At 42.2% G+C, this 16,982-nt stretch overlaps 1 long non-coding RNA gene across 4 annotated transcripts; it reads left to right on the top strand.

The window, feature by feature from the left end:
- The first annotated feature begins 420 nt into the window (after positions 1-420).
- Positions 421-15,611, top strand: LOC111090071. Of its 4 annotated transcripts, none has more exons than XR_005369984.1 (5): positions 421-467; positions 6,771-6,835; positions 14,164-14,290; positions 14,367-14,838; positions 15,044-15,611. It is a non-coding gene; the product is annotated as an uncharacterized LOC111090071 (long non-coding RNA). The 4 variants fall into 4 exon arrangements; XR_005369982.1 differs by having other exon boundaries at positions 14,164-14,502; positions 14,744-14,838; XR_005369983.1 differs by adding an exon at positions 6,010-6,117 and having other exon boundaries at positions 423-467; positions 14,164-14,838.
- Positions 15,612-16,982: the final 1,371 nt, after the last annotated feature.

Raw genomic sequence — 16,982 nt, 5'->3', positions numbered from 1 at the left:
GGGGCCCCAGGGGAGACTCCTTGAACCTCGTGCCAAACTATTTGAACTTGACCTTATCTCTAGGTTCAGGAGAGCAGGGGAGGTCTTTAACCCCTGAATTAGTTTTTCAAATATTTTCACCATGATCTCTGGAACAGCTAAGGGGGAGGTGAGGCAGGATTGGGAAAGACTGTTGGCAAGGAGCCCAGGTAGCAATCCAGGGTGGGAATCCCAGTAAGGAGTGACAGAGACCCCTAAGACAGTGGGGAGTAAGGGTGGGATTCCAGAGGGAGCTCAGGTAAAATCCATGGGATCTGGTTCTGCCACAGCGGAGGGAAGAACTGATTTACAGAAGAGGGAGGTAGAGACATGAGTTGCAACCCCTGGCAAATTATTGATAGAATGAATCATCCATAAGAGACAAAGTTCATTGTGTTCTCAGAACAGAAGAAGCCTGACCCTGGGAAACATCAGAAGATACTTGTTGTGTAAGTGTAGCTTTTCATTTCATTCACTTCTCCACAAATATTTATTAGGCTCCTATCGTGTGCCAGCTCCTGTGCTGGATGCCGGGCATAAGGGGGGGGATGGAACCAGCATGGGTCCTGTCATCAAGCAGCTTTCCATATACCGTCCTGGGGCAGAAGGATGACAAACATCGTGTATCGTTAAAGTTTATAAACGGTATTAAGTGTATGAAGGCAATTGATTCAGGCGCAATGAGAAGAAATGAAGAGATAGGGAGCAGAGAACTTCCTAGGAAGAGGGGTCAAACTGAAGCTGGATTCTAAGTGGGACTGTTTGGAGGATCTCTGGGTGGCTCAGCAGTCTCGCACCTGCCTTTGGCTCAGGGCGTGACCCTGGAGTCCCTGGATCGAGTTCCACATCTGGCTCCTTGCATGGAGGCTTCTTCTCTCTCTGCCTGTGTCTCTGCCTCTGTCTCTCTGTCATGAATAAATAAAATCTTTTTTAAAAAAATAAGTGGGGGGATCCCTGGGTGGCGCAGCGGTTTGGCGCCTGCCTTTGGCCCAGGGCGCGATCCTGGAGACCCGGGATCGAGTCCCCACATCAGGCTCCCGGTGCATGGAGCCTGCTTCTCCCTCTGCCTGTGTCTCTGCCTCTCTCTCTCTCTCTGTGACTATCATAAATAAATGAAAATTTAAAAAAAATTAAAAAAAATAAATAAGTGGGACTGTTCACAGCTCCTTCCTCTGGGAGAGCATTTTCAAAGTAACAAAAATTTTGATATATTGATAAGCTTCATTTTGAGTTCACAAATCACTCTTTTCCCCAAGTATTTGCACCCTGAGTAACAACACTTGTTTTGGCATCAAGGGGTCATGACTATAACTCACTTGGTATTTTAAAGTTTACAATATGTATCTTCATACCTGCTGATTGACTTATGTGATATCCCAGTGGTAGATTGCTACAACAGTGGCTCTCACTCAGGGAGGTTTTCCTGTAGCCAACCTCGTGGGTAGACCCCTCCCACACTGATCTTTCGTGTAGCCCCGTGACTTGCTTTGAGCAATGGGACATTAGGAGACATGATGCAGCCCTTGACCACTGGGGCTTGCTGTCTCTTCTCTTGCTCTCAGAGCAAGGCATATGAGGAAGCCTAAACTAGTTTACTGGAAATTAAGGAGCAGAGATAAGCATCCCAGCACGGTCTCCTAGGTCAATCAGCTCCCAGCCAACCGACAAGAGTGACTTCAGATGAACCCAGCAGAAAGACTACCTAGTTCAGAAAATCTGTCTAGCTGAACTCAGTCCAAATTACTAACACAAAGAAACTCTGAGCAAATTAAAGGATTGCTGTTTTGAGCCACTACATTTTAGGGTAGTTTTTTATGCATCAATAGATAACTGATAGGGTGTAATCCTCAAACAGTTTAACTATTTTTGTTTTGCAAATGAGGAAACTTAAAAGCAGGAAAGGTAAATTACTCTGAAGATCTCACCACAATTTGGGGGTAGAAAAAAAATTAAAAAAAAAAAACAATTTGGGGGTAGATCTGAATTCTTACATCACTTCCTAGACTAAAGACCACTTCATCTCTGCAACTTCCACATCTCTCAGAAGATATCCAAACCTTAATCTACTATTTAATGATGGATCTCTAACTCTCCAGTTTTCTTAGAAGGTAACTCAAAGTGATATTAAAAGAATGGGCTTCCATTCAATCTTAAATGATTAAGAACCAAGATTAGATATAAGTATATGAATAAATAAAACTAAACTGATCATTTTCAAAATAGCCATGCAGCCACCCCCAATATTTATAGCAGCATTATCAAGAATAGCCAAAATATGGAAAGAACCAGATGTCCATCAAGAGATAAATGGATGGGGCAGCCCCGGTGGCTCAGTGGTTTGGTGCCGCCTGCAGCCTGGGATGTGATCCTGGAGACCCAGGATCGAGTCCCACGTCGGGCTCCCTGCATGGAGCCTGCTTCTCCCTCTGCCTGTGTCTCTGCCTCTCTCTCTCTCTGTCTATGAATAAATAAATTAAAAAAATCTTTAAAAAAGAGATAAATGGATAAAGAAGAGATTATATATATATATAAGAGATTATATAACCTTATATATTATAGATTATATATATATAAGAGATTATATAATCTCTTATATATAAGAGATTATATATATATATATATATATATATATATATATATATATACACACACACACATACACACAATGGAATATTACTCAGCCATCAAAAACACCAAAATCTTGTCATTTGCAATGATGTGGATGAAACTAGAGCATATTATACTAAGTGAAGTCAGTCAGTCAGAGAAAGATGAATATATGATTTCACTCATATGTGAAATTTAAGAAACAAACCAGATGAACATATGGGAAGGGAAGGAAAGATAAGATGAAAACAGAGAAGGAGACAAACCATAAGAGACTCTTAATTCTAGGAAACAAACTGAGGTTTGCTGGAGGGGAGGGGAGTGGGAGGACGAGGTAACTGGGGGATAGAGTTTAGGAGGGTACAAGATGAAATGAAGACTAGGTGTTATGTGCAGTAGAATCTGGTGTGCAGTAGAATCACCAAATTCTACTTCTGAAACTAATAATACACTTTATGGTTTTTTTAAAAAATATTTTATTTATTTACTCATGAGAGACACAGAGAGAGAGAGAGAGAGAGAGAGTGAGAGGCAGAGACACAGGCAGAGGGAAAAGCAGGTTCCATGCAGGGAGCCTGATGTGGGACCCGATCCCAGGTCTCCAGGATCACACCCTGGGCCCAAGGCAGGCACCAAACCGCTGAGCCACCCAGGGACCTCCAACCCACTCTATGGTTTTTTTTAAAGATTTTATTTATTTATTCATGAGAGACACAGAAAGAGAGAGAGAGGCAGAGACATAGGCAGAGGGAGAAGCAGGCTCCCCACAGGGAGCCTGATGTGGGACTCAATCCCAGGATTCCCGGATCATGCCCTGAGCCAAAGGCAGACACTCAACCTCTGAGCCACCCAAGCATCCCTAACACACTGTATGTTAATTAAATTGAATTTAAATAAATAAATACATGTATAAATAAACCTAACAAAATCTCTGTGCAATATCATACCCAAATCTCCTAACTTTTTGGGAAAAATATTATTTTATCATTCCAAACAACAAACTAGTTGAGAGGAAACAGAAGGACATTTTACTCAACTTGTTAAAAAGAAGTCATTTTGACTTTCTTTAACATGCTTAGAGGAACTACATTTTTCCAGTTCTCTGAAATATTAAAACAATAACAAACCTCAAGTAGGTTAATCTAACACATATATTTCTAAGTCTTTACAGATAGGAAATAATTTGCTTCCCAAGACATAAGAGAAACCCATATCTCTTTAATGTTTTCTGTCCTTTTTTTGCAACTTGAGAATTACTTTAAACTTTCTTAATAATAAAGATTTGAAGATGTTAAATTACTTGCCCAAGATTACAGATTATAAATCATAGACATGTAATCAAATATTTTTCTTTCTGGTGCCAAGTCTCAGTCTCAACTGACCCAACCAAAATAACTATTATATAAGTAAGATAAACTCATAGAAATCCAAACTACACAGAAATATACAGATTTAAAAGTTCCCCCTCATTGTAGCAGGCACTACTGGTTACTTACCTAATATTCATTCCCCATTTCCTTCTTCCTAACAGAGCCTGGATTTTTTTTTTTTCAGTTTCTTATCCTCCGATAAGAACAATTTTTTTCAGTTTCTTATCCTCCGATAAGAATGATAGCCAAATGATTCCAGGGAGCTGGGCACTAGCTGAGTCTAAGGTGTGGTTCTGATTGATTTATTTTTAAATCAATCATAGTGGTCTTGTTGGCTGAGACAGGGACATGTGACGTATGTGACATATAGGAGACATCAGCTGCGGCATGTGTTCTTAAAAGAGAGTGCTTGCGGATGTCATGAGAATGTCCTCTCAGATCTGCAGCTACAGGGAGCAAGAGTGAATGAAGGTTGCTGCAGTGTCTGAGCCTCTGAGCCACTGCTTCCCAGGGGCTGCTTCCAGGCATGAGGGAGTGTGACAGGGATACTGAGACAAGCTTTTTTCTGGGAGACCTGGGGCTCCTCTGCAGATGACTTTGACCACCTCTGCCAGGGACGTAGAGTTTGAGTGTTTCTCCTGAAACTACTGTACCTCTCCCCCAAGAGGGGAGCTGCCTGAGAACAAAGCCTAATTGCTGACAATGGCAATGCCAAAAGATGGAAAGAACCGGGGTCCCCAGTGATCTCCTGAGCAGCTGAGTTAGTAAACCCCAGAATCCCTCTCCCCATGGACTTCTTGTTTTACAAGATAATAAATTCCCTTATCGCATGAGCCACCGAGTTGGGGTTTTCTTTACTTGTAGCAGAAAGCATTGCCACTGATACAGTTACCCTCCAATCCCACTTCCCAGAAAGAACTTTTGATAACAGTTCACTATGAGCCTTACTAGTATATTTACCAACATACATACTATTTTGCAACTTGATTTATTTTGTAACCATTAATATACCATGTATATCCTTCCACATCATTACATATAGGTCTTCCTTCATCTTTTTCATGGCCACATAGAATTCCACATAGGATATGCCCTAATCCATGTGCTTTTGTCCATAATCATTTATCTTGTACCCTTTTTCTTCAGCAAAAGACACAGGGACCCACTGGCAGAGCCTTATCTACAGTCAAATTACCATGTTCTTCTCTTCTCATTAGAAATGGGGTCATATTTAAAGCAGGGGAAATACACTTTTAAGTGAAGACCAAAGGTAGTCTGAGCAAATAAATCAGATTTTAGAACAAGAGAGGGCAGATGTTTTGTAGAAGACAAGATCTCCCAGCAAGTCCTGGTGACAAAGATGCAGCCTGAGACTGCAGAAGAGGGCTACTCTCCAGACTATTCTAGCTCTCCTCCTGCCCTTTCCCCTTCCCTTCCTTGGCTCTGCTCCGTTGACCTGGCCTCCTTCTCAGCTTTCTGAGGGCCCAGAGGGAGGTGGGGAGTGAGCTGGCTTAGCCGGACAAAACGTCTGGCTGGAAGAGGCTGAGATGAGCTGGCTGGGACCCGGTAAGGTAAAGGTCCACCTGCCCCCAGCCCCGGGGGCCTCCGCTGCACCTGCGTCCGGGCCCCGCCCCCGCCTGCCCCCACCCGCCTCCTGTTCTCTACGTGGAAGGACCATCTCCAGCTCTGATAATCCACATCCCTAATCGCTTTTGGTTTTTTACATTTTTTTAAATTCAAATTCAATTTGCCAACATATAGTATAACACTAAGTGCTTATCCCTAATAGCTTTAGATGGGATTGTTTTGAGTCTGTAAACAAACAAAAAAACAAAACAAGATTACCCGGAAGTATTCATTCTAACGTGCTGTTATTATCAGAGACAAATAGCCAGTGTGGTTCCCCTAAGGAGAGCCTCCACCTTACCTTCTGAGAGTTGGGAGGGTCCTCAATTCCTAACCCATAACAAAGGTCTGTTGTTGAAGACTCAACTCTGCACCCTGACCCTCACAGGAACTGCTTCTGGGAAGAGCTGCACTTCCTTGCCCTTCCAGGATGCTTCCCACGTTCAGCCAGCTGATTGCAGTCCCTCTATTGACCTCAAACTGGCCTGACTTTGAGGTAGATTTTGTCTGGGTGGGAAGATAAAAGCAGCTGGCTTGACTTTTTCTGAACTGTTGTAGGCCTCCCTACCTGTTATGGCGAAATTAGAATAGCACCCAACCACATCACACATTAAATATACTTTTTGGGTTTTGCCGTAACTGTTATTTGATCAAAATGGAGACAAGTGAGTAGATTATACCAATGTTTCTATAAAAAGAGGGGGATACAACGATAAATGTGTTTATTTACTTATTTGGAACAAGAAAGGGCACTGGAACTACATACCATCATCAAAAGGAAGTTTTGTTTTGTTTTTTTTTTTTTAAGATTTTATTTCTTTATTTGACAGAGATAGCACAAGCAGAGGGAGAGGCAGAGGGAGAAGCAGGCTTCCCACTGAGCAGGGAGCCTGAACCGGGGTTCCATCCCAGGACCCTGGGATCATGACCTGAGATGCTTAACTGAATGAGCCACCCAGGTTCCCCAACAAGCAATTTTCTATAGAAAAAGGGAAGAAACAAAATAGAACAGAAATAAAAGCTGCACTTCTTTGAATATACTTTGTTTTGTAGATTCAAGGAACCATGTAATACTTTATGTAATTATAAAAAGAACTAAATGATAAAAAAGCAATATCTAATACTGCATGTGAACTTTTTCATTGCCAGCATAACCACACTGTGAAGAACTAAGACCAAGATAACCACCGACACTCTTGGGGCACCATCAAAAGGTACTAGAGCACCAAGTCATGATTTTGAAAACTAGCAAGTAAAAGGAAAGAATCAAACATTTCTCTTGCCTTTTCTACACAAACTCCACTTCAGGATAACCAAATAATTGATGACAGGGTATTTCTTTTTATAGTATCCCAACTATTAAAGGAATGATAAAATTAAAATATCACCATTTTACAACTTTTAATGAATTAATGGATCTAAGCAAAGATCACCAATGGTCGCAAATATCTCAAAAAGAACAACAACCAGATGTGGTGTGGCCCTAATGGATGCACCTCTGAAGGAGGCTTCAAAATACCTGCATCTAAATCCAATCAAGTAACTAGACTGTTATTAGTTACAAGTAGGTACATGTAATTTCCTTCTAAGAACATGTTAAATGATTCCATGAGGTGCCAAATAGCAAAATCCAGACTATAGTAAATTCCAGAAGACAATCAACCTGTTTTATTCAACAAGAAAAACTGTAAGTAAAAGGGAGATGAAGGCAAAAACTTCTAGATTAAGAGTACTTGAGTAGTCATTTGCAATGAATTGACTTTATTTGGATTCTGATTCAAAGACACTATTAAAAAAATCAATTCTATAAATAAACACAAAAGTTTTAACACTGGCTAGATATTTGATGGTATTACTTTTTTATGTTATTTTTGGGTTTTGGGTTTTACGTTTTAGTTGAAATATTTACAAATGAAATGATAGGGTGTCTGACTTTTTTTTTTTTTTTTTTCAAAATGATCCTGGGTTGAGGGGCAGGGGAAGGGGTAAAGGTATAGGTGAAACAAGAGTATCTATGAGTTGTTAACTGTTGAAGCTGAGTGAAAGGTCCAGAGGTTCATTATATACTACTTTCTTTACATTTGTATTTGCTTGGAAATTTCATTGCTAAAATGTTTTAAGAAATCCTTTGAAAAGAATTTTTAGAATTTTGTTTTGAAATTACTTGAGTAGCTCATTTAATTTAGCTATGATTTGTTAGAAATCCATTCATATTTTGGAATGCTTTCCAAGTGGGAAAATAATGGTAATAACAGCAATTAGTACATATCCAGTAGTTAGAATGTACCAAACTAAGTGCCTTGCTCATTTAAATCTTGCCGACAGTCTTTGAGGTTGGTGGCATAATTTTCCCTTTTTTTACATAGGATTACAAAGAAGGAGAAAACTTGAAGCTCAGAGAGATTGAGTAACTCGATGAAAGTCACACAGTAAATGGAGGAGTCAGGATTTGAATACAGGCAATTTGGTTCTACAGCCTATGCTCTTAACTATTATGTTAACCTGTGAATTATTTTCCTGTAGAAGAACATGTTTATGAACACTAGATTGAACAACTTACAAAGTTGACAAATGTGATACTTCGCACACATTTATTTAACATTTATTAACTTTTCGAGCTTTTTTCTTTGCATTTTAGAGCAATATTTTTTTTTGCAAGGTCCCAAATATTTTCATAGGCCCAAGTATGTCACAAGCTCTATGCCCAGAGCCTCTTCTGCCCGGTATACAAGGCAGCCCAACACCTAGGGCAGAAATTGATGAATTATCTGGTGTACTTAAGCCTGATCCTCTTGTCCTGCAGATCTCTAGGTTTTGTCAACTTTCAACATCCTGGATTGCTTCCATAGCCTCCTTTAGTATATCCACAACTCACCTTCTTAAGTGGACTCCAGTCTGTTCTGATCGTGGATTCTGTTTTGAACAGCTACTATTGGTTTGCACTTAGAGAATGCGTTTTGGCTTTCCCGTCCTCCCTCCTCCATACCCCCCACCCCCACCACCATGGCTCACAGGCTGCCTGGCCACCCTTTGGTCAGAATTCATATAGCATGTGGCCCAGAGAAAGGCCACAAGAAGGTCCGAACACATCTCACTTCAGACCTTCTTCCCAGTCCCCACTGATAAAGTTCAGTCTGTGCCTGAGGACTTTGAAAGATTCTATTCAGTGGGATTCCTAGATCTAGCTTCTGTGTCGTGACCACCTGGGTATGGCAATAGTTCAACCAGTGGGCAATAGAAAAACTGAAAGGCCTGCCCATGGTCTGCCCATGGATTCTTCCAACACTGCAGGCAGGCAGGCAGGTCAGGGGCCCCTGGACTCCCTCATGCCCCTCCATCATCTTGTGGTGTCTTATCTTCCATTTGGGGCCATCCTGTGCATTGGTTTTATTATCAGCTAATCTACAGTGTTTTGAGCTAGGAGGAAGGGACAGGGTATAATCTTCCCTGGGCCCTCACTGGCCAGGGAGAGCTACTAGCTGTGAACCCTCCTGAAAGGTAACTCTGAAAATGGGATAAGAGTGCATTCTAAGCAGGATTTAATGAGAATTCTGTAATGAACCAAAAAATAAAAAAGATAAACATAGACCGACTTAAAGATCAAAAGAACAGGGAAACTTCGAATTTGCAGATCAGGTTTTTATAAAAGATTTTATTTATTTACTCATGAGAGAGAGAGAGAGAGAGCCAGAGACATAGGCAGAGGGAGAAGCAGGCTCCACACAGGGAGCCCAATGTGGGACTCCATCCAGGGACTCTAGGATCACGCCCTGGGCCAAAGGCAGGCGCTAAACTGCTGAGCCACCCAAGCATCCCCACAGATCAGTTTTTCCTCCAAAATATGTATTTAAAAATCTGTATTGATAGCAAGCCTGAAGGACTTTGGTTTTGTGATCTCATATGCAAGTGTATTGACAACTCCAAAGGCTCAGGCCTTCCAGCATCGGTTCTTTCCTTCATTAGTGAGTAAGTAAGTGGCTCCTGGCTGAATTGCCTCTATGGTCGCTGCACTGCCCTTAGAACCTTAAGAGGTCTCTGGAATTCAACAGTTGGCCTGCTCAATCCTATCTAGCTTAGGCAATTTTAAAATGGCCCAAGGCAAATAGGACTCAGCACTAGAAACACAGCCTGATATCACCAAGAAGAAAAACAAGAAAAGGACAAAGCCAGACTGCATTTTATCTTGTAAATATTTATGGTGTGATTTGCTCATTCCAAGTGAGAGAGGGCCGGTGCACAAATTAAGTTTTCTACAGTTCTTATGATGTGAAATAGTCGAGTGTGCTAGGCACACTCTGAGCGTGGTGGTGGTATGGTGTGGTGGGGAATGAGTTAAAATAGAAAATGAGATATGACAGGTGTAGGAAGTGGGGTGAGCCAACATGTTGCACAACTCCAGAGGATCCCATTCGTTAGAGTCTAAGTGAGTGGTGCTTCTTGGCATTGTGCAGTGCACCATCTGGGTCCTAGGACACAGGGTAGGCACTCAGTAAATGTTTGTTGAACTTCACTGAATGCAAAGGATGGTTTCATCTTCTTTTAAATTTAAATATGGAGATAAGATAAGCATTTCCTAAAATGTGGCCCACAGAACAGTAGTCCCAGAGGAATATTTTTCCAGAAAAGGGAAATGCTGCAAGCAAATTAGAGAGTCATGATGCACATTATATAATACAAGCTCTAAAAAGCCCTGCAATTAAAATAATTTTTTTCCCCACTTACTTTTGAACTCAGAATTTTCAATCTCATTGGAGCATAGGATTCTCCCTGTTTTGGCTAACATAGCATTTCTACAGATGCTTAAGAAACACTCTATCAGGGCATCTCGATGTGTGTAAACCAAGCTCTGTTCACAATCCTCAAATCCAAATGTGAAGGCTGTTTTCTTAGTTTGCCCATGGGGAAAAAAATCATTTTATTCATTTATATATTCATTTAACTAACACTTATGGAGTGTCTATATTTGTTCCTATGCTAGGAATAACAAAAGATGCCCTAGCCTTCCAAGAATTCATGGTGAAGATAAGAAGACAGAATGCTACACAATTACAATGCTACTGGGAAGGCTGTATGAGGGAACGAGCATGTGCTGCCTCATGCTGCATCACTCACAGTCTAGATCAGTTGGGAGGAGACAGGAAGAATTCACCTGACAGGTGTCTCAAGCTATTTGTGGTGAGGATCCAGTTAGGTTTCATGATTTTTTTTTTTAAGATTATATTTATTTATTTATGAGAGACATAGAGAGAAGCAGAGACAGAGGCAGAGGGGAAAAAGCAGGCTCCCTGTGGGGAGCCCGATGTGGGACTCAATCCTGGGACCTGGGGATCATGACCTGAGTCAAAGGCAGACGCTCAACCACTGAAGCACCCAGGTGCCCCAGGTTTAGTATAAGAAATAGGTATTTGGTCTTCCTAAAACCTTTAGAATTTTTTAAGTAAGAAGAGGATAAAAGTGTCTTGATGTTTTTAACAAACCCCTTTCAAACACATCCAAGTTTATGTCATTGAGTGACTTTGGAAAGCCACAAAGGATGGGAGCTGATTGCCGGGAGAACCAACCAGGTAATTAGAGAATTGGACTCTCCCCCACCTTCAGAGAGGAGAGAGGAGCTGGAGATTGAGTTCAATCACCAGTGGCCAAAATTTAATCAATCATGCCTATGTAATGAAGCCTCATAAAACCCCAGTAGGTCTGGGTGTGGAGAGCTTCCAGGTTGGCAAATATGGGGAAGTGCTGGGAGTGGCGCCCCTAGAGAGGCCACAGAAGCTCTGTGCCCCATCGGACACAGCTTGCCCTAGGCTTCTCCTCGCTCTGTTCATCTGTTTCCTTTATAATATCCTTTATAATAAACTGGTCAATATAAGTAAATGTTTCTCTGAGTTCTGTGAGCTGTTCTAGCGAATTAATTGAACCCAAGGAGGGGGTCATGGAAATCTCCAATCATTAGTCCATGGTCAGAAGTGCAAGTGACAACATGGACTTCTGACTGGCAACTTGAAGGGAGTACAGACAGTCTTGTGGGATTGAGCCCTTGACCTGTGTGGCCTCTGACACTATCTTCAGGGAGATAGGTTCAGAATTCAGTTGAATTGTGACATTCAGCTGTTGTTGGAGAATTGCTTGTTGGTGTTGGGGGAAAACACACACACACACACAGTGGGGTTTCTCTTTTTCAATCCATTGTGAATTGATACCATTGCAAAATACATTAAAAATGGATTACTAGGGCAGCCCCGGTGGCGCAGCGGTTTAGCGCTGCCTGCGGCCCAGGGTGTGATCCTGGAGACCTGGGATCAAGTCCCACGTCAGGCTCCCTGCATGGAGTCTGCTTCTCCCTTTGCCTTTGTCTCTGCCTTTCTCTCTCTCTCTCTGTGTCTCTCATGAATAAATAAATAAAATCTTTAAAAAAAATGGATTACTAAGTCAGTGTGATACTGCCATAAAGAAAGACATATAGATGAATGGAACAGAATTGAAAGTCCAGGAATAAACCCTCATGTTTATGGCTAATTGATTTTCTGTTTGTTGTTTCTGTGCCAAGACAGTTCAATGACAAAATACTACTCTTTTCAACAAACAGTGCTGTAACAACTGGATATTCACATGTAAAAGAATGAAGCTAGATCCCTCCTTACACCATTCCCAAAAATCAACTCCAAACTGACCTAAATGTAAAAGCTATTCTTAGAAGAAAACACAGGAGCAAATTTTGAAACATTGGGTTAGGCAAGGTCTTCTTAGATACAGCACCAAAAGCATTAGAGAAAAAAATAGATTTAACTGTATTTCATGAAAATGAAAATCTATGCTTTTTTTTTTAAAGATTTTATTTATTTATTCATTCATTCAAGACACACAGAGAGAGAGAGAGAGAGGTAGGCAGAAACACAGGCAGGGGAGAAGCAGGCTCCACAAAGGGAGCCCAACGTGGGACTCGATCCCAGGTCTCCAGGATCAGGCCCTGGGCTGAAGGCCAGGCTAAACCACTGAGCCACCCGGGGTGCCCAGGCCTATATTTGTTTTTTTACTTTCTTGATGATGTCCTTCAAAAGCACAGAAGAGGACAGCCTGGGTGGGCAGCCCGGGTGGCTCAGCGGTTTAGCCTGGCCTTCAGCCCAGGGCCTGATCCTGGAGACCTGGGATCGAGTCCCACGTTGGGCTCCCTGTGTGGAGCCTGCTTATCCCCTGCCTGTGTCTCTGCCTCCTTCTCTCTCTCTAATAAATAAATAAAATCTTAAAAAAAACAAAACAAACAAACAAAAAAAAACAGAAACAAAAAAACAACAACCCATAGAATGAAAAAAGGTATTTGCAAATCCTGTATCTGATGGCGGATTTATACCCAGAATATATAAAGAATTCTTACCACTCAATAAAAAGGATAAATAACCCAATTTAAAAAATGTGCAAAGGATCCAAAGAGACATTTATCCAAAGATATACAGAGGGCCAAAGATGTGAGTGGGGTTTAGGAAAATCCATAGGAGACTGTATTTCTCCTACATTTACAACATCAGGAAACCATTAGTACCCAGAGGTCTCAAGGAGCAAGGAAACTGAATAGTTCCAGAATCTATGGAGAGTAGCTGAATGGAAGGGGCTGCCCAGACAGGACTGTACTTTGATAGGAGGAAGCCACAAACCCACAGCTTCCAACAGGAAATAACAGAGGAAATAAATACACCAGCCCACTCTTCTCTGCTGATACCTCCCTTGTTGACCAAACTCTGAGCTTGAGTTTCACAGTTGGAAGAAGGTGGTGGAAACAGGCCTGGGCAAAGAAGAGTATGTGATTTAAGGAGTAGGAGGCAGAGGTAAGATTTATTGTGTAGGCTGTGGATGTGGAAAATTCAAATGAGTGGCAGAGAAGGTGGGAGTGGGAACAAAACATAAGGCTGATTTAGATGTGATAACATTTGCTCTCTGAGCACCAGGATATTGTCTGAGGGGCAGATCCAAGGGGCAGTTCAGCTTGGGGAGAAGTGGCTTAAAACTCCTGTATAGGCCCTGGACTTCTGTACTTCTGTAGGTTTCAAGCATTGCCCTAGACCAACAAACATTTTCTTAAAGGGACAGGTGGTAGGTATTTTAGAGGTCTGCAACACAACTCCTCAGTTGCCCCGGTCATGGGGAAGCAGCCGCAGATAATACTTGAATGAATGGTGTGGCTGTGTTCCAACACAACTTTCTTTATTAAAATAGGCGACGGGCCTGCAGGCCATAGTTTGCCAACCCCTGCCCTAGACATTTAAGAATGTTTTCATCATTTTGCTTTCAGATAGGTTTGATGTATCTATTTGAATGCGCCTTTGCCCAGGTCTGCCTTCTGACTGATAAGCAGCTGGACCTCTTTCAGAGAACCAGGAATGAAATGAGCCAGTAGATTCAGCTCAAATTCCTATTGATGTCAAGAAAGAGGGTGTATGAAGCTGACCAGCCACTCTGAGAAGGGAGCAGGGAGGATAGCCAGCTCCAACATCTGGATTTCCATTTTCCTGAGAAAATGTTATGTTATAGGAAGCTTTCCCTTTCTTGCCAGGAACATACCCTAGTTGGTGAAATGAAGATGAAACTTTGAAGTCACCCAGACTGGAGTCAAACCCTGTCACTTTGTTTCTGAGTGCCTCCGGGAGCCAGCTCTGATGAAGAGGATGCTTGCCTCATGGGTAACCAGAGCTGTTATTATTAAATGTCTGAAATGAGAGTCCAATTCACAGTTCTCCCCTTCTTGATTCCTTTCAGGGCATCTCCCACTGTCTGCGTGCCACCTTCCTTGGCTCTATCGGATGCAAGCCAGTGTGTCTCCCTCATCTCCCTCATTCTAAGCTCTGTAATGACTTCTTTTGCATTGTGTATCACCCACAAAGCTGGTGGAGAGGTGGGTATGTGTATTCATGCAGACAAAAGGAGATGGCAAGCAGCATCACAATGGACAAAATTAACTTCCCCTTTGTGGTTATTATTCCTGGGAGGGACTAGACACGTGATGTTACTCAGCACTTCTTTTCAAGAGAGGGAAACTCGACTTGGATTGGCTTAGACGAAGAACCAGAGAGACCAGACTCTCTTCTGTTTCTCCTCTCTGCTTCTCTGTGTGTGTGTGTTGGCTCTCTCCCTAGGGCTGGTGGCCAGGCCAGAGAAGGCTCCTCCCCCTTGGACCAGAGATGGACTGACACCCACCCCGCTCTCCTTGGTGTCAAGTTTACAGTCCTGGGTAAGGAAGGGTTTTTACTTGGGGTAGTTGGAGGTATAACCAGCAACAGTGGACATAACTCAGCTCTGTCATCAGGGGGGCAGTGAGTTCACAGAAATGCGAGGAATAGCCTGCTGGAAGCCAGGGGTTGGGGTCTGGGGCAAATGAAGGAAACCATCACTCCCAAATGACTTAAATTCTTCACTCTCCACTCCAACCCTTCTAGAGGTCAAATAAAAATATGTGTGCTGCCTCCAAAGACCGCACTGGCTGGGTAGGAGTTCATAACCTTTGAGCTAGAAGATTTCAGGCCTTTCTTCGCAATTCGGCAAATGAATCTGTGACATTTTCAGTAAGCAAACCAAGGTGGGAGAGGCCTTTCCAGGTAGGACAATGCTAATTAAGAAAGATAATTAAGGCGGGGGATGCCAAGTTGGGAGGGACATCCTTTGTGTTTTGTAAAACTCAGCAACTTCTCAAAGCGAGGTCCTAAATGCCTTTTAAAAAGACTATCACTCTAGGCTCGGAAAATTCAGTCATGTAAATTCAATCTGTGCTTATAATTTGTATCCTTTGATTGGTTAGGACTCTCATTGGACTCAATCTGTGTCAAGACAAAGGTAGGGTGGTGGCATGGTCTCCGAGACAAGGGGAAGTGTAAGAGTCCTGAGGCAGGTGATCATAACCTCCACAGAACCTGCCAGATAACTTTGCTCAGGTCCTTGTCAGTGGCCAGAACCTTCCAGGCGGAATTACCTATTATGCAAACCAAGAATGAGCTTAGATAGCAATAAAGCAGGAATATATATATATATATATATATATATATATATATATATAGAGAGAGAGAGAGAGAGAGAGAGAGAGAGACACAAAAAATGGGAAAATATTTGGGAGGAAGAATCTGATCTTGAAAAACATATCAAGGTATCAAGGTGTCCATTTTTTTGGAGAAAGCCAAAACTTTTGGGGACTTTCTCCATGTATTTTACAATGAAGCATCCTTTTTGTTTTAAATCATATATGGGAGACATGGCACCATCATAATCCTTTCAGTGCTTAGAGCCACTAATGGAGCTCATTAGGAGCATCCTGGACCCAGAAGTGGGAGGGAGATATGTGGCCTCCAGTTTCCTCCCCTTCAGGTACCTCTGTCAGCAGTTCCTTCCTGCTGCTCAACCTGCCTCATCACCCCTCCCTGGTAGGACCATTCCCTAGAGTCCCTATTAAAATTTATTGCCCTTTTATTCCTCCCCCAGACACCTCTAATCCACAGTGATGATGGTGTTAATGATGACATAGCATATAAATGACTATAACTAGGTAAACTAGATAAACTTTAAAGTGGCAAGATTGGGGATCCCTGGGGGGCTCAGTGGTTTAGCACTTGCTTTCAGCCCAGGGCGTGATCCTGGAGTCCTGGAATCGAGTCCCACATCGGGCTCCCTGTATGGAGCCTGCTTCTCCCTCTGCCTGTGTCTCTGTCTCTGTCTCTCTTTCTCTCTCTGTGTGTGTGTGTCTCATGAATAAATAAAAACTTAAAAAAAAAAGATGGCAAGTTTCGACTATAATAAAGAAGTATTGATGGCTATCATGTCATTCTTGGTTTTAATTTTTTTTTTCAGTTGTCCTCATCTCAATAATTATAACCATAGTAACAATGGCTAACAATCTGGGCCCTTTTTTGATGTTTCCATTTTCGATTTTCAGACACTCTTCTAAGCACTTTATACTAATGCATGTCTCCCCATAACCTTGCATGACAGTGTTATCTCCAAAACGGTTGAGGAAAAGCATTGATTTGCAAGTACGGAGACTGAGGCAGCAGAGACTGTGTGGTCCAGGGACACAAGGTCCCCCACTGGCAGTTGACCACACCAGGATGTCATACAAAGAAGTCTAGTTCTAGAGTCCTCCATTCAGGTTAGCCAAGCTAATTCCTTGAGAGGAAACCCCATTTCTTCAACTATTCCATTTTTAGAACAAAAATGTTCTACCTCTAAAATGTATTGCCGGTCTATGTACTACTCTTCATCTCTCTCTCTCTCTCTCTCTCTCAAGATTTTACTTATTTATTCATGAGAGACATACAGAGAGAGGCAGAGACACAGGCAGAGGGAGAAGCAGGCTCCCTGAGGGGAGCCCAATGCAGGACTCGATCCCAG

This window comes from Canis lupus, chromosome 15 (assembly GCF_011100685.1).
Source record: "Canis lupus familiaris isolate Mischka breed German Shepherd chromosome 15, alternate assembly UU_Cfam_GSD_1.0, whole genome shotgun sequence".
In the NCBI taxonomy this organism is placed as follows: Eukaryota; Metazoa; Chordata; class Mammalia; order Carnivora; family Canidae; genus Canis; species Canis lupus.
This window is presented reverse-complemented; position numbering and strand designations above follow the sequence as displayed.